This window comes from Neofelis nebulosa, chromosome 8, assembly GCF_028018385.1.
Source record: "Neofelis nebulosa isolate mNeoNeb1 chromosome 8, mNeoNeb1.pri, whole genome shotgun sequence".
NCBI lineage: Eukaryota > Metazoa > Chordata > Mammalia > Carnivora > Felidae > Neofelis > Neofelis nebulosa.
The window spans coordinates 110954825-110978273 of NC_080789.1; the positions used below are offsets into that span (position 1 = coordinate 110954825).

The following is a 23449-nucleotide window of genomic DNA, read 5'->3' on the forward strand; positions in this document are numbered from 1 at the left end:
CAGATATCAGTAATATATCTGAACAAGAATTAAAACAACAGTCATAAGAATATTAGCTGGGCTTGCAAGAAGCATAGAAGACTCCAGAGAAACCCTTGCTGAAGAGATAAAAGACCTAAAACTTGTCAGGCTGAAATAAAAAATACTATAACTGAGGTGCAAAACCAACTGGTATAATCACAATGAGGATGAAAGAAGCAGAGGAATGAATGGATGATATAGAAGATAAAATTGTGGAAAATAATGAAGCTCAAAAGAAGAGGGAAAGAAAACTATTAGTAAACTATTAGGTCGCGAATATAGACTTAGGGACCTTAGCAATTCCATAAAGTGCAATAATATTCAGATCATAGTAGTTGCAGGCAAAGAGTGGGGAAAAGGGGCAGAAGTTTTATTTGAACAAATTATAGAACTTCCATAATCTGGGAAAGGAAATAGGCATTCAAGGCCAAGAGGCTCAGAGAACTCTCCTCAAAATCAATGAAAACAGGTCAACTTATATCATAGTGAAACTTGAAAAATACAAAGATATGGGATTATGAAAGCAGCTAGGGGCAAAAATTCCTTAACCTAAAAGGGTGGGCACATAAGGTTAACAGCAGACCTATCCACAGAAACTTGGCAACCCAGAAGGGAGTGGCATGATATATTCAACGTGCTATATGGGAAAAATATCCAGACAAGAATACTTTATCCAGTCAGGCTGTTATTCAGAATAGAAGGAGAGATAAAGAATTTCCAAAACAAGCAAAAACTAAAGGAGTTTGTGACACTAAACCAGCTCTACAAGAAATATTAAAAGGAACACTTTGAGTGGGAAAGGAAGACCGAAAGTGACAAAAACTAGAAAGGAACAGAGACAATCTACAGAAATATCAGCTTTACAGGTAACACAATGGCACTAAATTCATATCTATCAGTAATTACTCTGAATGTAAATGGACTAAATGCCTCAATCAAAAGACATAGGATATCAGAATGGATAAAAAAAAAAGACACATCAATATGCTGCTTATAAGAGACTTATTTTAGACTCAAAGACACCTCCAGATTGAAAGTGAGGGGATGGAGAACATTTATCATGCGAATGGACATGAAAAGCTGGAGTAGTCATACTTATATCAGACAAACTAGATTTTAAAACCAAAGACTATAATAAGAGATGAAGAAGGGCACTATATCATAACAAAGGGTCTATCCAACAAGAAGATCTAACTATTATAAGTATTTATGTCCCCAACTTGGAGAGAAGTCAAATATAAACCAATTAGTAACAAACTTAAAGAAACTCATTAATATTAATATAATAATAGTAGGGGACTTTAACACCCCACTTATAACAATGGATAGATCATCTAAGCAGAAGTTCAACAAGGAGACGACAGCTTTGAATGGCACACTGCCCAGATGGACTTAATAGATGTATTCAGAGCATCTCATCTTAAATAGAAGAATACATATTGTTTTCAAGGGCACAGGGAACAAACATTCTCCGTAATAGATAACATACTGGGTCACAATTTATCCCTCAATGGGTAAAAAAAGATTGAGATCATACCATGCATATTTTCAGACCACAACGCTATGAAACTTGAAGTCAGCCACAAGAAAAAAATTGGGAATACCACATATACATGGAAGTTAAAGAACACCCTACTGAAGAATGAATGAGTTAACCAGGAAACTGAATAAGAAATTTAAAAAATACATGCAAGGAAATGAAAATGAAAACATGACAGTCCAAAACATTTGGTATGAAGCAAAGGTGTCATAAGAGAGACGTATATAGTAATACAGGCCTAAATAAGCAAGAAAAGTCTCAAATACACAACCTAACCTTATACGTGAAGGAGCTGGACAAAGAAGAGCAAATAAAGCCTAAAACCAGCAGAAGAAGGTGAATAATAAAGATTAGAGCAGGAATAAATGATATAGAAATCAAAAAAGCAGTAGAACAGATCAACAAAACTAGGAGCTGGTTCTTTGAAAGAATTAACAAAATTGATAAACCCTTAGCCACATTTATCAAAAAAAAAAAAAAAAAGAGAAAGACCCAATAAATAAAATCATAAGTGAAAGGGAAGAGATCACAACCAACACCAAAGAAATACAAACAATTACAAGAGACTATTATGGGCCAACAAATTGGGCAATCTGCAAGAATTGGATAAATTCCTAGAAACATATAAATTACCGGGGCGCCTGGGTGGCTCAGTCGGTTAAACGTCCAACTTCGGCTCAGGTCATGATCTCACAGTTTGTGAGTTCGAACCCCATATTGGGCTCTGTGCTGACAGCTCAGAGCCTGGAGCCTGCTTCAGATTCTGTGTCTCCTTCTATCTCTGCCCCTCCCCCACTTGTGCTCTGTCTCTCTCTGTCTCTCAAAAATAAATAAGTGTAAAAAATAAAATAAAATAAACATATAATCTACCATAACTGAAACAGGAATAGAAAATTTGAAGAAACCCATAACCAGCAACGAAATTGAATCAGTAATCGAAAATCTCCACAAACAAGAGGCCAGAGCCAGATGGCTTCCCAAGGGAATTCTATCAAACATTTAAAGAAGAGTTGGGGCGCCTGGGTGGCGCAGTCGGTTAGGCGTCCGACTTCGGCCAGGTCACGATCTCGCGGTCCGTGAGTTCGAGCCCCGCGTCAGGCTCTGGGCTGATGGCTCGGAGCCTGGAGCCTGGAGCCTGTTTCCGATTCTGTGTCTCCCTCTCTCTCTGCCCCTCCCCCGTTCATGCTCTGTCTCTCTCTGTCCCAAAAATAAATAAAAAACGTTAAAAAAAAAATTTTAAAGAAGAGTTAACACCTATTCTTCTGAAACTGTTCCAAAAAATAGAAATGAAAGGAAAACTTCCAAACTTGTTCTATGGGGCCAGCGTTACCTTGATTCTAAAACCAGAAGAAAAAAATCCACTAAAAAGGAGAATTACAGACCAATATCCCTGGTGAACATGATGTAAAAATTCTCAACAGGATAGTAGCAAATCAAATCCAAAAGTACATTAAAATAATTATTCACCATGATCAAGTGGTATTTATTCCTGGGCTGCAGGGGTGGTTCAATATCCATAAGTCAATCAATGTGATACACCACATTAATAAAAAAAGGATAAGATCCATATGATCCTGTCAATAGATGCAGAAAAAGCATTTGACAAAATATAACATCCATTCTTGATTTTAAAAACCCTCAACAAAGCAGGGATAGATGGAATATACCTTAACATCATAAAGGCCATATATGAATATATGAAAGACCCACAGCTAATATCATCCACAGTGGGGAAAAACTGACAGCTTTTCCCCGAAGGTCAGTAACATGGCAGGGATGTCCACTCTCACCACTTTGTTCAAAATAGTTCTGGAAGTCCTAGCCTCAGCAATCAAACAAAAAGAAATAAAAGACATCCAAATCAGAAGAAGTCAAACTTTCACTATTTGCAAACAACATGATACTTTATGTAGAAAGCCAAAAAGACTCCACCAAACTATTGCTAGAACTGATACATGATTCAGCAATGTTGCAAGATATAAAATCACGTACAGAAATATGTTGCATTTCTATACACCAATAATGAAGCAGCAGAAAGAGAAATCAAGGAACTGACGTCACTTACAATTGCACCAAAAACCATAGGATACCTACAAATAAACCTAACCAAAGAAGTAAAAGATCTGTACTCTACAAAACTATAGAACACTTATGAAAGAAATAAAGAAGACAAAGAAATGGAAATACATTCCATGCTCATGGATTGGAAGAACAGATATTGTTAAAATGTCTATACTACCCAAAGCAATTTACACATCCAATGCAATCTCTATCAACACCATCATTCTTCACAGAGCAAAACAAACATTCTAAAATTTGTATGGAAACAGAAAAGACCCTGAATAGCCAAAGTATGTTGAAAAAGAAAAGCAAAGTGGGAGGCATCACAATTCTCAACTTCAAGCTATATTACAAGGCTATAATCATCAAGACAGTATGGTACAAAAACAGATACATAAATCAATGAAACAGAACAGAGAACCGAGAAATGGACTCATAACTATATGGTCAACTAATCTCCAACAAAGGAGGAAAGAATATCCAATGGAAAAAAAGACAGAGTCTTCAACAAATGGTGTTGGGATAACTGGACAGTGACATGCAGAAGAATGAAACTGGACCACTTTCTTACACATACACAAAAATAAATTTAAAATGGTTGAAAGACATAAATGTGAGGCAGGAAACCATCAAAATCCTAGAGGAGAACACAGGTGGCAACTTCTTTGACCTCAGCTGTAGCAACTTCTTACTAGACACATCTCCTGAGGCAAGAAAAACAAAAGCAAAAATTAACTATTGGGACTTCATCAATATAAAAAGCTTCTGCACAGTGAAGAGAGCAATCAAAAAAAGTAAAAAGTAAACTTTTTGGGAAAAGATAAGTGCAGATGACGTATAGGATGATAAAGGTCTAGTAGCCAAAATCTATAAAGAATTTATCAATCTCAACACCCCCAACATAAATAACCCAGTTAAGAAATGAACAGACATTTCTCCAAAGACGACATACAAATGGCTAACAGACACATGAAAAATGCCAAACATCACTCATCATCAGGGAAATATGAATCAAAACCACTACCTCACACCTGTCAGAATGGCTAAAATTAACTCAGGAAACAATAGATATTAGCAAGGATTTGGAGAAAGGGGAAACCTCTTACACTGTAGGTGGAATGCAAACTGGTCCAGCCACTCCAGAAAACGGTTGGAGCTTCTTCAAAAAGTTAAAAATAGAACTGCCTCATGTCCAGCAATTGCACTACTAGGTACTTATCCAAAGAATAGAAAAATACTGATTCAAAGGGGCACATGCACCCCAATGTTTATAGCAGGACTATCAACAATAGCCAAATTGTGGAAAGAGCCCAAATGTCCATTGACTGATGAATGGATAAAGAAGATGATATACTCAGCCAACAAGAAGAATGAAATCTTGCCATTTTCAATGATGTAAATGGAACTAGAGTGTATTATGCTAAGTGAAACGAAATAAGTCAGAGAAAGGCGAATACCATATGATTTCACTCATGTGGAATTTAACAGACAAAACAAATGAACATAGGGAAGGAAAAATAAAATAAGATAAAAACAGAGAGGAGGCAAACCATAAGAGACTCTTAACTAGAGAACAAACAGTGTTCCTGGAGGGGAGGTGGGTAGAGGGATGGGCTAATTGGGTGATGGGCATTAAGAACGGCACTTGTGATGGGCACTGAGTGTAATATGTAAGTGATGAATAACTGAATTCTACTCCTGAAACTAATTTTTAAAAAAGATATAATTACATGAATCCACTCTTGTAGTATCATGTGTCATACAGAATGGTTTTCACCACCTATGTGCTCTGGCTATTCTTCCTTCCTCCCCACCCATCCTCTGGCAACTACTGATGTGTTTATTTTCTCTACAGTACTGCATTTTTCAGAATGTCTTGAATACAGTATGTATACTTTTGAAATTGGCTTCTTTTACTGAGCAATATGCACTTAAGTTCCTCCATGTCTTTCATAGCTTGATAGTTCATTTCTTTTTTAGCACTAAATAATTAATACTCCATGATCTAGATGTACCACAGTTTTGTTTTGTTGTTTTACTAATTTACCTACTGAAGGACATCTTGGCGGCTTCCAAGTTTTGGCAGTCGGAAATAAAGGTGCTATAAACATCTGTATGCAGCTTTTTGTGTAACCCAGTTTTCAACTCCTTTAGGTAAATGCCAAAGAGCATAATTGTTGGATCATATGGTTAGAGTATGTTTAGTTTTACCAAACTGTCTTCCAAAGTGTCTGCACCTATTGTTCCATATCCTCAGCAGTATTTGTTATGAGTGTTTTGGATTTTGGACATTCTAATAGGTATGTATCTCATTGTTGTTTTAATTTGCAATTCCCTAATGACATGATGTCAAATATCTTTTCACATGCTTACTTCTCATCGGTATATCTTCTTTAGTAAGATGTCTGTTCAGGTCTTTGGCCTATTTTTCAATCAGCGTGTTTAACAATCCTTTATCAGATGTGTCTTTTGCAAATTCTCCCAGTCGGTGTTTTAACTTCTATTCTCTGTACATTGGGTTTTGCAGAACAGAAGTTTCTAATTTTAATGAAATCTATCTTATCAATTATTTATTTCATGGATTGTGACTTTGATGTTGTATCTAAAAAGTCATTGCCGGGGCTCTTGGGTGGCTCAGTCGGTTAAGCTTCTGATTTCAGCTCAGGTCATGATTTCACAGTCCGTGAGTTTGAGGCCTATGTTAGACTCTGTGCTGACAGGTCAGAGTCTGGAGCCTGCTTTGGATTCTGGGTCTCCTCTCTCTGCCCCTACCCCATTCTCTCTCTCTCTCTCTCTCCCTCTCTCTCTCTCTCTCTCTCTTAAATAAAACATTTAAAAAGTTTTTAAATAAAAAAAAGTCATTGCCATCACCAACATTTGGGTTTAGTATCTAGGTTTCCTCTTATGTTGTTTTCTAGTAGTTTTATAGTTTTGTGTTTTATGTGTAGGTCTATATTTAGATCAATTCTGCATGTTTGTGAAAAGTTTAAGGACTGTGTGTAGATTCTTTTTGTTGTTGTTGTTGTTGTTGTTGTTGTTGTTGTTGTATGTGGATGTCCAGTTTTACCAGCACCATTTGTTGAAAAGACTATCTCTTCTTTGTTCTCTTGTTTTTGCTCCTTTGTCAAAGATCCGTTGACTATATTTATATGAGTCTGTTTCTGGGCTTTCTATTCTCTTCCTATTCTTTCATCAATGCCACACTGTCTTGATTGTGGTAGCTTTATAGTAATTCTTCAAGTAGAGTAGTGTCAATCCTCCAATTTTGTTCTTTTCCTTCAATATTGAGGTGGCTATTTTTTTTTTTTTTTTGCCTCTCCATCCACAATTTAGAATCAGTTTGTTGATATCCACAAATAAATTGCTGGGATTTTGATTGGAATTGTGTTGAGAATAACTGACATCTTAAGTCTTTGTATCCATGAATATGGATTATCTCTACATTTATTTAGTTATTTGATACCTTTCATCAAAGTTTTGTAGTTTTCCTCGGATAAATCTTGTACATATTTTGTTGGATTTATACCTAAGTATTTCACTGATTTGGGGTGCTAATGTAATTTGCAATGTGTTTTTAATTTCAACTTTCACTTGTTCATTGCTGGTATATACGAAAGCAATTGACTTTTGCATATTAACCTTTTATATTGTCACTTTGCTTTACTTGCTTATTAGTTCCAGGAAGGTTTTTGTTGTTGTTGTTGTTAATTCTTTTGAATTTTCTACATAGTGATCATGTCTTCTATGAACAAAGATAGTTATTTCTTCCTTCTCAATCTGTAAACCATTTATTTCCTTTCCTTGTTTTATTGCATTAGCTTAGGACTTCAAGTATGGTGCTGAAAGGCAGTGGTGAGAGAAGACATCCTTGCCTGGTTCCTGATCTTAGTGAGAAAGTTTCAAATTTCTCACCTTTAAGTACGTTAGTTGTGGGTTTTTTGTAGATGTTCCATATCAAGTTGAGGAAGTTCCTACTTTGTTGAGAATTTTTATCATGAATAGGGGTTGGATTTTGTCAAATGTGTTTTTGGCATCTCTTGATGCAATCGTGTGGGGTTTTTTTCTGCAGCCTGTTAATGTGGTGGGTTACATTAGTGATTTTCAAATCAGCCTTGCCCACCCAGGACAAATCCACTTGGTCATAGTATATAATTCTTATTTATCATTGTTGGAGTCTATTTGCTACTATTTTGTTGAAGACTTTGCATCTATGTTCACACATATATCGATCTGTAGTTTGTTTGTTTTTTTCCTTGTAATGTCTTTTTCTGGTTTTGGTATTAGGGCAATCCTGGCCTCAAGGAATGAGTTAGAAAGTATTCCTCTTGCTTCTATCCTCTGAAAGAGATTGTAGAGAATTGGTATGATTTCCTCCTTAAATATTTGGTAGAATTCACCTGTGAACCCATCTGAGCCTGGTGCTTTCTGTTTGAGAAGATTATTAATTATTGATTAGACTTTTTTGATACAGGCCTATTCAGATTATCTATTTCTTGAGTTTTGACAGCTCATATCTTTTATTTTTTAATTTTTTAAAATTTATTTTATTTATTTTTATTTTCCACAGGGTATAGAATTCTTGGTTGTTGATTTTTCCTCCCTACACTATAAATATCTCACTCCACTCTCTTCTTGCTTGCATGGTTTCTAAGCAGAAGTCAGATATAATGCTCATCTTTGCTCCTTTTGTCCCCTTTTTTTATTTTTTTTTTTAATTTTTTTTTTAACGTTTATTTATTTTTGAGACAGAGAGAGACAGAGCATGAATGGGGGACGGTCAGAGAGAGAGAGGGAGACACAGAATCTGAAACAGGCTCCAGGCTCTGAGCTGTCAGCACAGAGCCCGACGCGGGGCCCGAACTCACGAACCGCGAGATCATGACCCGAGCCGAAGTCGGACGCTTAACCGACTGAGCCACCCAGATGCCCCTGTCCCCTTTTTTTAAATGTTTATTTTATTTGAGAGAGAGAGAGAGAGAGCAAGGGAGGGAGCAGAGAGAGAAGAGACACAGAATCCAAAGTAGGCTCCAGGCTCTGAGCTGTCAGCACTGAACCAGATGCTTGACCAACTGAGCCACCCAGGTGCCCATCATCTTTGCTCCTTTTTTTTTTTTTTTAATGTTTTATTTATTTATTTATTTATTTATTTATTTATTCAACGTTTTTTATTTATTTTTGGGACAGAGAGAGACAGAGCATGAACGGAATCGGAAACAGGCTCCAGGCTCCGAGCCATCAGCCCAGAGCCTGACGCGGGGCTCAAACTCACGGACCGCGAGATCGTGACCTGGCTGAAGTCGGACGCTTAACCGACTGTGCCACCCAGGCGCCCCAATGTTTTATTTATTTTTGAGAGAGAGAGAGACAGAGTAAAAGCAGGGGAATGGCAAAGAGAGAGGGAGACACAGACTCTGAAGCAGGATCCAGGCTCTGAGCTGTCAGCACAGAGTCCCACATGGGGCTAAAACTCGTGAACCACCTGAGCCGAAGTCGGACGCTTAACTGACTGAGCCACCCAGGCTCCTTTTTCAGTAAGGTGTATTTTTCCTGTGACTTTTTTCAAGATTGCTTATCTTTGCTTTTCTGTACTTCGAATATGATATGCCTATGAATAGTTTGTTGTTGTTGTTGTTGTTGTTGTTGTTGTTGTTGTTGCTGTTGTTGTTTTAGCCTTTATCTTGCTTGGTTCTTTGAGCTTCTGGGTCTGTGGTGTGGTGTCTGAAATTAATTTGGGGAAAATTTTCAGTCAGTATTGCTTCAGATATTGCCGCTATTCCTTTGACTCTTTCTCTTCCTTGTGGTGTTCCTGTTATAAGTATGCTATACCTTTTGTAATTGTCCCACAGTTCTTGGATATTCTGCTCTGGCTTCCCCCCCCCCCCCCCCGTCTTTTTTCTCTTTACTTTTCAGTTTTGGGAGTTTCTGTTGTCATTTCCTTAGAAATTCTTTCCTTAGCCATGTCCAGTCTACTAATAAGTCCATCAAAGGCATTTTTTTCTTTCTGTTACAGTATTTTTCATGTGTAGCATTCTTTTATCCTTTCTTGGAATTTCCATCTCTCAGGGTGCCTGGCTGGCTTAGTGGATGGAGTGTGCAACTCTTGATCTTGGGGTTCTGAGCTCAAGCCCCATGTTGGGTGTAGAGATTACTTAAAAATAAAATCTTAAAAACTAATTTCCATTTCTCTGTGCTTACATTATCTCTCTGTTTTTGCATGTTGTCTACCTTTACTATTTTGGCCCTTAAATATTAATCAAAGTTTAAAAGAATTCTTGGTCTAATACTTCCCAACATTTTGGTTTATGGTTCTGATGCTTGTTCAATCTCTTCAAACTGTATTTTTGCCTTTAGTATCCCCTTCAAATAGAGAGTTCAGCCCCACCTCACATCCTTCCAGACTTGAATGCATCAAATGTAATGAGTTGCCTGTTGAGGACCATGGGCCTGACTTCATATAAGCATGCCAAATATTGTGATTCAGTTACAATCTCAGGTTCTCTCACTTTTTCAGCTGGGTGTTAACCTATCACCTTCTCAACTTTGTAAATCAATTACTTTATTCTGCCTCCCAACTATTTACCTGACATTACTCAACTCAATCAGGAACTTATAAGGTAGACAAAAGGCCACAGTCATGCCTGAACTGTTTTGTTTTGTTTTGTTTTGTTTTGTTTTGTTTTGTTTTAATTAGTTGCTTTGGTCTTAATTCTGGGAATCAATACTTGGCATCTTTTTCTATCACAAATGAGAGCAGGAGCCCCATCATCTTCCTTCCATACCTGCATCTTCAAAGGAGCCTCTCCCTTGGCTTCCCACTGAATTCAGACCAAATCCACTCCCATCTTTCCACTGCCTAGAAACACTGGACACAGGCTGTTTATCCCAGCAGAAATGAGTGCTCTCTGCTATGTGAAAGCTATGAGCTGCTCCCCTCAATGGGCTGTTTAGTCCATTCTTCACTTGGCAGTTGTAGAACTAGACAAACCAGGAAATTTTGAATATGTAAGCAGAACCCACACAGGGAATAGCTTTGCAAAAGTCCTAGGGTGAGGTGAAATGAGTCTCTTCTGGAAAGGTCTGTTCTGTATGCTATCGTTACTCACAGTATGTCATCCTTCAAGGTAAGCCTTAGAAAGTAAATAAATTCCATTCAAATCAAATCAACAAATTCTTGCTAAACCACAAGTAGGAAACAAGAATCCTGACTAAGATTTATCTTGCTGCTAAGGATTTCCCACCCACCATCTGCTGGAGGGAGGATCTCTGTGACTGAGTCTCCATTAGGGCTCTTGTTCCATTCTGTTCTATTCATTCACTGTCACTGAGAAATATTGTTAGTTCTACACAAGAGGATCCTCTCTATATGGCTTACAAATAGAACAATAAATATGTGTGCTTGTGTCCAGCTTGAGAGAGTTTTAAACCAACAGCCCTCCCACAGGGTAATCAAGAGAAGCATGCTAAGTTTCTCCTTTAACAAATTATCTGAAGGTAATGTGAAGCCTCTTCTGTCATCTTTTCTTCTCCATAACCTACCCAAGGATGGCTTATGTCATTTAGATTGTAAAAGATAATTACACCTGTAGAACATGAGGAATGGGGCTGCCTTCTGCATTGTGACTCATAGCCTTTCCTGCAGGTGACTTGCAGGTGTGTCCCTCAGAGTGAAGGGAGGAAGTAAGCATGTCAGTGATATGCTACTGAGGCTGCATGTCCGCCTCTGCCTTGACCAACCCACCAAGACTTATTCTGTGTTCCTGATTCTTGTAAGCTGTATGCTTTAGAGCACCATATCCTGAAAAGCCCACTTTGTCCTTAACTGCTAAGGAAAATTAGCTAACTCAAGGCAACCATAGGCCACACTTTAGTGGCATGATGCCTTTGTACATCCTGAAATCCTCATTTAAAGTCAGGTGTGGGAGGAATAACTTGAGTCCTTTGGCATTGTCCTTTCAATACTCTATTCAAATGGTTCTCAACTCCGGCTGTACAAGGTAAAGATCCAGTACACATGGGGGTCACTACAGGCAAAATGCCCTCCAAGGAAATAAATTATGTAAGTGCAAAAACTGCAAACGTATGTTCAATAAGTGACAATAGAAATAACCCAGAGATCCACAGCCAAAAGTATTGCAGAAACCCTAACCTCCAACTCTCTTCTCCATTTATCTAATTTTTCCCCATTTGTCAAGAAAACATACAAGTGTAGAACATAATATGCCCCAAATTATTTCTTTACACTATTATCTTCATTATCATATATCTCCAGTCTACTAATATTCTCAGTATATATCCAGTCCTTCAATTGTTAAGACTTTTATTGTGGACCATTCCCAAGCATATCATAGCATTCTTAAAAGTAGAGACACTCTTCTCTCAACATCCACTTTAAGAAAGTACAAATGCTTTTTTTTTTTTTTAAGTAGGGTTCGTGCTAGGTGTGAAGCCCAATGTGGGGCTTGAACTCACAACCATGAGATCAAGACCTGAGCTGATATCAGGAGTCAGATGCTTAACTGATGGAGTCACCCAGGTACCCCTAAAAATGCTTTTTAAATGATATATCTTGCTTCTTTCCTTCTGTTCCGCTCTGCTCTGCTCCTTTCCCCTCCTCCTCTCCTCTCTTTTCCTTTCCTTCTTCCCTCTTCACTCTGTTCTTATCCTTTAGAATGCTAGTAATACTTTCTTATGTTCTATTTCTACATATTTTCTCAAGTCATGTTTGGGTCAAGGTACTTGAGAACTCTTTCCAGAAAAGACTGGTTCAGAGAAGTCCAAGGTCAGTAGTTTTTCCTCAATATGGTTTGTAGAGAATCTAAAGGGAAGTCAATACCAGGATAATCCAAACTTTTAGAGTCCTGGTCCCAATATTAATCAGTGAAATTCTCAACTTGTAATGGATTCACCCTGACTTTCTTCAAGTTTTAGGTTTGATGCTCATGCTATTCATTATTTAACACACCAAGCCTTTCAGGAATCCCAAAGAATTTACAAAAAAAATTTTTTTTTTAGTTTTATATATTTATTTTGAGAGAAAGAGAGTAAGTGTGCAAGTGGGGGAGAGGTAGAGAGAAAGAGAGGGAGAAAGAGAGAATCCCAAGCAGGCTCTATACTGTCAGTGTGGAATGCCATGTGGGGCTCAAACTCACAAACTGCAAGATCATGACCTGAACTGAAGTTGGACGCTTAACTGACTGAGCCACCCAGGTGTCTCCCAAAGATTTTTAAATTTAACTGTTAGATTCTAAGGTAATTCAGGGATCTCAAAAGTTCCTTCAGTTATCTTTAGTTGGGATTTGGGTGTAGCAGAGGGAAATCAAGCCCTGATGGCAGGCCCTGCCTGGCGATGAGAACTGGACAGTGATTTTAAACCCTGGAAAACCATCTGATTGAGCTCAGGTGGGGCTCAGGCACATATTTCTGAAGTTTTGTAGGTAGTCCTCATGCTTAGCCAGTGTTTAGAAACTTTATTTTAGGAAAAACTTGTATCTTTTAGGGTTTGCCAACTGGATGCTTTCTCAGCCTCGTCCCTGATCCAGGTCCTAGACTTGACACACTATGACAATTCCAAGAGGGAAGAGGGCAGTGGGAATGATGGAATGGTTTCAGTCCACCCTGGAGTGGGGCTATGGCAGGAGCAGGGTCATTGTTGCAGGAGGTAGACTCTTACACGTAAGATTTGCTCTGCTTTGACCTAAAATAAAACCCATGATTCAAGATTCTCTTCCCTCTAAGGTCTTGTCGAACAGACTCTGAGAGGAGTTAGCAGGAATTAGTTCATCAGTTGCTTGGTTGTGATAAGAAGGATCAGGTAACATGATACCACTACAGAGTAAGTTGTGCTTTGGGAGCAGGAGGGCCCAGAAAAGAACAGAAAAAGGCATTGAAGTGGAAATAGACAAAGGACAAACTGGATCAAATTCTCAGTCTGACAGGGAGACTGTGCTTTCTCTGACCCTACTGCTCGTTTTCTTTCTGAGATATTAGTAGAAGACCATCCTAGGGGTGAGGAGAGCGACTGAATTTCCATAGCGATGTGCTATCTCAGGGCCCCCCTTTCCAAACTGCTGGTTGGTTATGTTTGAAACGTCTAGGAGACCACATTTTTTTTTTCTACTTTGAGAAATTAGGCTGAAAATACAATCCCACCCTGGGAAGGGTACCAGAAGTTAAAGTCATGATTTTTAAAAAGGCCTGAGTTTAAATCTAGGGCAGTGGTGGGCAAACCAGTCTGTGGGCCAAAGCCCACCTGTTGCCAGTTTTTGTGTGGTCCAGTTTTTGTGTGGTCCAGTTTTTGAGTGGTTTTTAGATTTCTAAATGATGGGGAAAGAAATCAGAAGAATAGTATCTTGTGATGTGAACATCATGAAATTCTTTTCAGTGCCCATAAATAAAGCTTTATTGAAACATGGCCATACTCATTTGTTCACATGTTGTGTACTTCAATGGCAGTTGAGTAGTTATGACAGGGATTGTATGATGTCCTCTATCGCTGTGCGGAACTGCTCAGTGACACGAGCAGTGTCACGATTTTTAATTGAACAGCATTTTGAGTGTTGTACATATTGCCATAGAATGACATATTATATGTATTTTTTAAATTCACATTTTATTTAGGTTGAAGTAAACTATACAAAATCGATTTTCTTCACCAAAAATAACAGCAATATTTTCTGTATTATTTCTAGATAAACCACAAAGCACTTATTTTTGTAAGTTTTCCAGTTTTGTTTATAAGATGAGATGAAGCAGTACACACAGCCATGGAAAAAGAGGAAAACAGACAAATCAGTTGTTGGTGTCCATGGCCTCTGATCCTGTCTTGACCATGAAACAGAGGTGTTCGACATATACCTGCTAAAAAGCTTATGAAGATGGAGGCTCAACAAAGGAGTGTAAACAGCAACAAACTGATGCACAACAATGGCAGGCTTGCCCATTTACACTTTTTTTTTTAATTTTTTTTTCAACGCTTTTTATTTCCATTTACACTTTTAACTGTAGCTTGTTCCTTTAAGTTCATTTGGTAAAGACAAAATCTACACTGAAATCCTTGCTTGGCAAACTCACATGTTTCTCTCTCACTGTCTGGTAACTTAACTGTCCATTACAGATTTTTTTGGTAATGTTTATTTCATTATTTTGAGTGAGAGAGAGAATGTGTCTGAGTGGGGGAGGGGCAGAGAGAGAGAGGGAGAGAGAATCCCGAGTCAGGCTGTGTGCTGTCAGCACGGAGCGGGACTCAGGATTGGATCCCATGAACTGTGAGATCATGACCTGAGCCAAAATCAAGAGTCAGGACAGACACCCAACCAACTGAGCCACGCAGGTGCCCCACAGATCTTTAACATACTTAACATTCCTACTATTCAAAGGTCACTTGTGAATTTCATTGTAACATTTTATAAAATGTATTCCTTCCTCCCACACCTCTTCAAAATCTATTTCTTCTAAGAAGTGATAACTCAATACCCAACAATTGGATCCAGTGATAATAAATGTTATGTCTAAAATGACTTAACTAAAACAATTTCAAAGTGCCATTAGCAGAGATCCTATAGAAGTGTAATATGGCACTTTCAATGCTATCTTCTGGAATAACAGTTATATCTCCAAAACATGAGAGTTCAATCAGGGGCCATTTAAATAGGCAGATTATCAATGGCTAATATACTCCATGAGAAGTCAATAGGTCAGGATATTCAGTGAGTGGGGCACCTGGGTGACTCAGTCAGTTGAGTGTGGTCTCTTGATTTTGGCTCAGGTCATGATCTCACACAGTTTGTGGGTTCAAGCCCTGCATCGGGCTCTGCACTGTCAGTGCAGAGCCTGCTTGGGATTCTCTCTCTCCCTCTCTCTGCCCCTCTCCTGTTTGCATTCTCTCTCTGTGTCTCTGAAAATAAACATTAAAAAAATATTTTCAAACAAGATATTAGTGATAAATGGTCTATATACACCAGACAGCTTTTCCATAAGATGTTTTCACATTTCTTACAGATTTTTCCAAATAACAAGCATAAGAGAAAGCTTACTTTATTTTTTTTAACTTTTTTAAATGTTAATTAATTTTTGAGACAGAGATAGAGCGTGAGTGGGGGACTGGCAGAGAGCAGAGACACAGAATCTGAAGCAGGTTCCAGGCTCTGAGCTGTCAGCACAGAGTCTGACCCGGGGCTTGAACTCACAAACCGCAAGATCATGACCTGAGTTGAAGTCGGAAGCTTAACTGAATAAGCCACTCAGGTACCCAAGATAAAGCTCACTTTAGAGGTCTGTTAGGTATTTTCAATGGTTTCTGAGTTATCTATAGGAAGCTCTTAGTTGTAGAGTTTGATATATGTGTCCACAATTAAATCAGCATCATGTTTTATATCAAAATTTAGGTTCAGTAAAGCCAAGTTACTTGACCTTTGGTCTGTCAAAGTGTTCCTCAGGTATGCTTTGAGGCAATTTTACCCATGTCCATAGCATTCATTCTCAACCTTCATCACAGGAAGAATACATAGGACTTTCAGCAATGCATAAACACTAGGAAAAACTTGATGTCTTGCAGGTGCAGGGTTTCATAAATGGTGAATGGAAGCTCTATGTCTTTCCCTCTGTGTTTCCACTTGATTCTCCAATAATGCAGCTCAGGTGAGAGTGTGTCATGATTAGGCAAGTCACTTCTGTACATGTCAGCATGGTGCCCCCCCCCCCCCCAGTGTATTAAATTTGAGCTGTCCCATGACAGAGGGTACCAGAGATAAGCATTTAAGAGCTCTGAGGTGCTGTTCTGAAAATGTATCTTTCAGTTCCTGAATAATGAGTTCCACTGTTGGGACATTAGAGTTTCTTTATAGTAACTCTCAGAAGTTAGCTGGGATTCCAGGTTACCTCGCTGGGCTCTGTGGAATTCTCCAGGGAGTTTCAGCTGAATATCAAGTTTGGTTGCCAAATTTATAGCTTTTTGAAGCCGAAATTCATGATAAACTTCAATATTTTCCATCATTTCATTTAATGAATGCAGCACTGCAGTCAAGTTACTGGCTACAAAGAAGACATCAGAAGTTTTCCCCTGGAGATTTTTCCCAAAGGCTCTTGTAAAAGATAGAACATTTTTAGGAACAAAAATGGTAAGAATGAAATCAAAAGCTGTTCCCAGCTATACAGTTATTCCACCCAAGGTTTGTATCACTATACCATCTAAACATAAAACACGTGTTTGCAGGAGGTCCACTAAAATTTCACAAGCATCATGCCTGCCTGTCCACTGGGAATGACAAATTTCCTTCAGTTCAAGCTCTAAAAGCAGTTGTGGAGATCAATGGAAGAAAGAACAAACTTCCTCTATTGTTCCTAATACAGCAGGTACTCTCACAACAGGCACTGATTTTGCCAACCAAATATTTAAGGCACAGGAAGAGCAAAGTGTATAGACAGCTTGGGGATATTTCTCTAAAAGTCTAGAAGCAACAACTTTCATTTTGGAAGCAAATCCACTGGACACAATGTAAGCCTGGCCATGATAATACTCCAGCTTAATCCCCACTTCTCCATTATCAACAGTATGAAATTTCAGAATTTCTGCATCAACCTCATAAGGCAAGAAGCCTACAAATTCCTCTCTCATGTTATGAGATTCATCAACAAACCTCACCAACACAGACAAATATTCTTCCCTGATATGCCACTATGGCATCAGTGATGATGGAAAAGAGGAAGTGGCAGCCTCTCACTCCCTGAGGGTTTCCTCCCAAATGCAGCTCTCACAGATCTCTAGCATCTGCCTCTGCTATGTTTTCGAGCAGAACAGTGTGTTAACTGCTATTGTCTCAATGCTTTCTATCAACTTCTTCACCAGAATTTATCCCACGCTCCAGCAGTCCTTGAACAAAGAGATCCTTTGGGAGTTCATCAGTTTCATGCCCTTCCAGAGGCATGTCTTGTTTTCCCATAAGAATAAAAATTTCAGGGGCACCTGAGTGGCTAAGTAGGTTAAGCATATGAGTCTTGCTTTCAGCTCAGGTCAAGATTTCACTGTTCATGAGTTTGGCCCCACTGTCAGTGCAGAGCTGTTTAAGATTCTCTCTCACTCCCTCTCCCTCTCTGCTCCTCCCCTGCTTGTTGTCTCTCTCTCAAAATAAATAAAGTAGAAAATTTTTTTAAAGAATCAAAATTTCAAATAAAGATTTTAAGTATTCTTTGTTTTCTTTCTTTTCAAGAGTTGATGAAAAATGTCTTCATCCTGTTCTTCAGCCCCTTCTTCCGCACTGGGATTCTGAGCATTGCTGTCATTTATTTCTTTGTTTTTATTCCTCTTCAGAATTTTCATCATTGTTTTTTCTGTTTCAGTTTCTTGATTTTATCTTCACTTATTTCTTTTGTTAGTTTTTTGTGTCTACTATGTGGATTGTTTGAATGACTGGCAAGAACAAACAAATATTGTTGGTATTGCATTATCTCCAAGAACTGTCCCATAAGGACTAGTTCTACAGATCATAGAGGTCTCAAAATGTTTGGCACATAATTGATAATGTTTATTTAGTTGATTAGGTGTTTTATCTTCTAAGTCTGCTCTCCCAGAATTCTCCACCCACTTCTGACATCTGGTGGGACACCTTGGGAACCCAAAGAAGGACAGATCCTGAAGAAGGCCAGATCCAACTTCCTCGTGCAGCTGGGGATAGCGTGGAAGTTCTAGAACATCAGCGCCCACACAGACCCACACACCCTCCCCTCCTCTCCTCCTCTGGGCAGCCTTTCTGCAGGTTGGGTCTGGGAGGGAAGTCAGGCTGGAGCACCAGGGGGAAGGGCCTATAATTTTTTATGACAAGTTCATGCACATCATGTCAAGACAAAAATGGGAGAAAAGTAAACTTCAAATATTACACGTGTAAGACATAATGGATTATGGATTATTTTGTCATCAATTGGATGACAAAGAACTGTGTTTTTTATTATGAAGTGATGTTATCACTGTGCTAAACCTACAGTATCTGTCAGTATTACTTAGGACTAAGCAATCATAACAATATTCCCAACTTACAGGAAACCACTTGTCAGAAAAAGTGGAAAGTAGAAGAAGGAATACTTCATTAAGGTATAATTTTTTTCACTAATTTTTTTGAAATGAAGCTGCAACCGAAGTAAGTTTCCAAATAGTTCATTTGTTAGATAAAGTGAGTCATTGACCAGTGGTGTTAATTAAGTCATATTTGATTCCAAGCCAAAGAAATGTGTCCAGAGAAAATAAACTGGTTTAAGACTATTAACTTTGGGGGGGAAAGTGACTCAAAAGAGTTTAGGACATTGGAAGCAATATCAATAGTCCATTTAAAAAGAAGTCAAATGATTTCAAGGGGTTTTCCTTGGCTTTTGATAAGTCAACATACTGTTCAGTTGTTTTTTCAAGGACTAATGCCAGACCCAAAGTCACTGAGTTTCACCTATGAATGGTCTGTATGAAACAATTATAACTGAGAATATTTTTGAAAACAGTGAGAAAACACTAATCTAGTACAACCTGAAGTAGAATCTGCTAAGATGTGCTATAACTGATGGTGATAAAAATATACGTGGAGAAGAAAAGCTCTTAGTTGGATGAATTTACAGATTTTGAAAATTTAAGGTGTTTAAAGAATTCATTATATTCATTGTATTATTTATCAGCAGGTACTTCTTTTTTAATGTTTATTTATTTTGAGGGAGAGAGAGCATGTGTGCAAGTTGGGGAGGAGCAGAGAGAGAGGGAGAAAGAATCCCAAGTGGACTCTGCACTGAGATCATGACCCAAACCCAAATCAAGATTCGGTTGCTTAGCTAACTGAGCCATCCAGATGCCCTTATCAGCAGGTACTTCTTCTTTTTTTTTTTTTTAATTTTTTTTTAATGTTTATTTATTTTTGAGACAGAGAGAGACAGAGCATGAGTGGGGGAGGGTCAGAGAGAGAGGGAGACACAGAATCTGAAGCAGGCTCCAGGCTCTGAGCTGTCAGCACAGAGCCCGACGCAGGGCTCGAACTCACAGACCGTGAGATCATGACCTGAGCCGAAGTCGGACGCTTAACCGACTAAGCCACCCAGGCGCCCCATCAGCAGGTACTTCTGAGGAACATATTTGATATCACGTCTTACGGAATTGGCAGTGTCAATAGCGAAATTCTACTCTCATGGACTTAATATCTTCAGCACCATAAATTTTGTCATAGATAGAAGTAAATCCTTAATTGTCCTACCATACAGCAGTGTGACATTTTAGCACTGATGAAATTATATTGAGATTATATTCAGCCCAGGATCAAAATTGAAATTCCTCTGAATGAGGACTTTCTTCAATCACTGTTAATTAACAGTGAGTGAATTTGGAAATTAGCTTTTGCTGCAGATTTGATGTTTCTTAATGAATTGAACCTAAAACTATTAGGCAAAGCTGAGCTTACATACAAAACTTACACTGCAGTAAAGTCATTTTGATGACAACTAATGTTGTTTGAATCACAAGTAGTATCAAGCTGCTGTATTTACTTCCTATGTTGTCAAAAATTAAAACAAGAAGTTAAATCTCCACCCCACACGTATTTTCAGAGAATATATTTTCCAAGCTCAACCTACAGTTCCAGAAGTATTTTTTGGACCTTGCTTCACATGCAAAAGAAAAGTCAAATATTTCAAAATCCATCTAATTGTGCAAAATCCATCTAACTTCCACTTAACTTTCAATTGAACTGATTAATCTACAGTAACATACTAAAAGGTACATATCAAGGAAAGAATATAATAGAATTCTATAAATGACTCAAGTAATATTTCCTATTGAAATCACATGCTTATGATTGGTATCACTATTCAGCAGTACCGATTTGTGTGACAAGACATTTTCTTATTATATAAGTACCTGCCTCAATTTTGTCTCTTAACCTATAAAACCTATGGATTTACTATCTGGCCTTTTAGAGAAAAAAGAAAAACCCCTGATCTAGAGGACTGTGGGTGTCTGAAAGATACAGGGAGACCTCATTGAAAGATTGCTTGCTAGAAAGTTTGGTTAAGTATGAAGTCTAATTATTCTGATTTAGCAAACAAAGCTTTGCCTGTGGTCATATTACTTTAATCAAAAATAGAGCTGGCCCCAAAGCTATATCTTTCTGCTATAAACCTAACGTGTAAGATTTAGTTTCAGCAAACAACACCAGCTGTCTCACATCAACATTGCCAATTTGAATTTTTATTAGTTTTATAGTTTTGTTTGTATTTCATTTGTACATCTTGCTTTGGCTTCAGACATCAGTAAGACTTATTCTCTATGTGAACATAGGTGAGGGCCCCTTAACCCTCCCAAATGTATTTTCATTTCTTGAAAAGGAACACAATGAATGCACATGAATCTGTTTCTTCAGGAAGTGTTAAAAAAATTAAGTGAACCATTTTTCATTCAGACATTGTGGACACAGGGTGCCTGGGTGGCTCAGTCAGTTGAGCATCTGATTTTGACTCAGGTCATGGTCTCGCAGTTCACAAGTTTGAGTCCCACGTCCAGCTCTGTGCTGGCAGTTCAGACCCTGGAGCCTGTTTCTGATTCTGTGTCTCCTCCCTCTCTCTCTGCCCCTCCCCTGCTCGTGCTCTGTCTCTCTCAAAAATGAATAAACATTAAAAAATTTTTAAAAATAAAAAGAGATTGCAGACATGATAGAGTGTCTAGAAGAGACTATGTCGGGCAGAACTGACCTTAACAAAGGTTAGGTCTTTCCTCTTCAAATGTGTTGGTTCTCAAACCTAACATGCACAGAATCACCTGATGAGCTTGTTTAACATGCACTGTCCCAAACTTTTCTTCCAAGGCCCAGGAGTATTCACCTCTGTCACACATCTCAGAACACCCTGATTGATGACACACAGACCACCATATTTTGAGAAACATGCCTTCAGATTCTTGATTTTCACCGCTTCATTCTGCCCTTTACTTGAGAACCGATAGGATCCTTCATGAAGCAACCAGGTGATTTTTTCTACAAGAACTCCTTACCATAAGAGGTGAGATAGGAAGAAGGGATTAGCCCATTTCACCTTGGTATCTTATTGTTATTACAAATCCTAAACTACACTTGTTTACGGAACATTCTAGAATACAGCAAGTGCCTTGAGCTATTTTGTGACTAACTAGAAGTAACTAGGGCTTTAATATTCAACCACCAAATAAAGAAAATTTCAGGTAAAAAATAACATGTGACAGGGACACATTTCCTATCAATCTAGTTATTTTTTCAAAAAGCTTTAAACAACAATCTCAATAATCTTACATTTTAGTGATTTTCTGCAATTTCCACTGAAGGTTCAAACATACATGAAAAGCCCTTGCTTCATTGCCTAAAAAACAGATGAATAGATATTCATTTAGATAAAAATCATTAGATAAAAATCATTAGTCCAGCACATACTTAATGGTTAATATAGAATCAGAACTACTGAATTGATGTCTCAGTGTAAAGGCATCAAAAACCTAGTGTCTCTAAACAAGCACAATCACCTAAATTCGGGCCACTTCTTAAGCTAACATTGCTGAAGACTTTTACTGGATAAGTTTGTACAAGTTCCCCTGTCCCCACAACCCACTGCCCATTAAAACATAAGATACATTTATTAGAAACAAAAGCTTTTTCTAGGAAAGAATAGATTTTTGGCACTGGAAAATTATGGATCAAGGCTCACCTGTTAGCAAAATGCTGCAAGGCGGTGAATTCCAGTCCTAATTCAGCTTCTGATGTTGATATGACTGAAGGGGCTTGGGTTCACTGCCCAGTTTCCTCACCCATGAACCTGGAATAACAACACACCCTCCTTTACAAAGGAACCATGTTGTGTAACACAAAGAAGTGACGACAGCCTTTTCCCAATTCAAGAGATGAAATTATAGCCCCATTGTGATATTCCTCACACATACTTCAACAACTCCCTGACATTTTAACTATTAATTACTTGTTTATTCTCAGTTTCAATACCTTTTATTCAGATCCTTTTGCATTCCTTAACCTTGCTTGTCTCCCTGGCTTTCGTATCTGTGCGTGAACCCCTCACCAACCTTTTGGCAAACATTACTCTTGACTCCCAGATCACCTATCTTTCCTAGCGACTCTGGGGGGTCCTCTCATGCTTCACACACAGCGCTCACCACCATGCCTCTGCCTGCTGCCTCTGGACACACCTGTCAGCCAGCCAGCTATCAATGGGCTGGCAGCAGTAGCTCTTGCATGGGATGGAGTGCACATCCCTCCCTGACTTTTACCCATTCCTCCCATGTGCAGCCCCGCACACACTGTAATAATGCCCCTTATGTGTCATGACTATGTCATTACCCCCCCTCAGGGCATATGTCACTTCCTGACTTCTTTCAGATTCCTGGCATTCTGTACATGAGGCTGTTCAATATACCCCCCCAAATGGTAATTAATTGTTAGACTTGTCATTCTTCAATGGTTTGGTTTGTAAATTTGGCTTAGAGAAAGATGAGAGGAAAAAGGATACAACTCCAGGAATCCTATAGAAATCTGAAAACTCTAATATCCACCTCAAATATCCTAGATCTTAATATTCAACTCCCCAAGATTGTTCCCAGCTAAATGGATTCCCTCTTTCCTGAATCAATAAAAATTTTGCCATCACATAGACACCATTAACTGAAAATGTTGTTTTAGTGTAGTGTTTGTACTTATTATATCATGATTTATATTTGAAAGGCATCTGTATGATTATTATATATGTAAATAGTAACATCGCACTAATGTGGCATTACAAGGAAGGCCTCCATTCCATGCAAGTGAAACTTCTGGATAAATGAAAATTGCCTCCTTA

The 23449-nt window shown here is 38.4% G+C and overlaps 1 protein-coding gene and 1 pseudogene across 5 annotated transcripts in view; both read right to left on the bottom strand.

Moving 5' to 3' along the window:
• CCNY (cyclin Y) overlaps positions 1-22900 on the bottom strand; it is a 318450-nt gene extending 295550 nt beyond the window's left edge. The window contains exons 1-3 of one of the 5 annotated variants that reach the window (XM_058681488.1): positions 22803-22900; positions 22310-22417; positions 21945-21967 (exon numbers count right to left, since the gene is read on the bottom strand). The gene's annotated coding sequence lies outside the window, so the exon portion shown is untranslated. Of the gene's footprint in view, positions 1-21900; positions 21968-22309; positions 22421-22769 lie in introns of those variants that run through there. The other 4 variants (XM_058681491.1, XM_058681489.1, XM_058681492.1 and 1 more) reach the window with 4 other exon arrangements.
• On the bottom strand, positions 14611-17735 carry LOC131520250 (52 kDa repressor of the inhibitor of the protein kinase-like; annotated as a pseudogene).
• Positions 22901-23449: the final 549 nt, after the last annotated feature.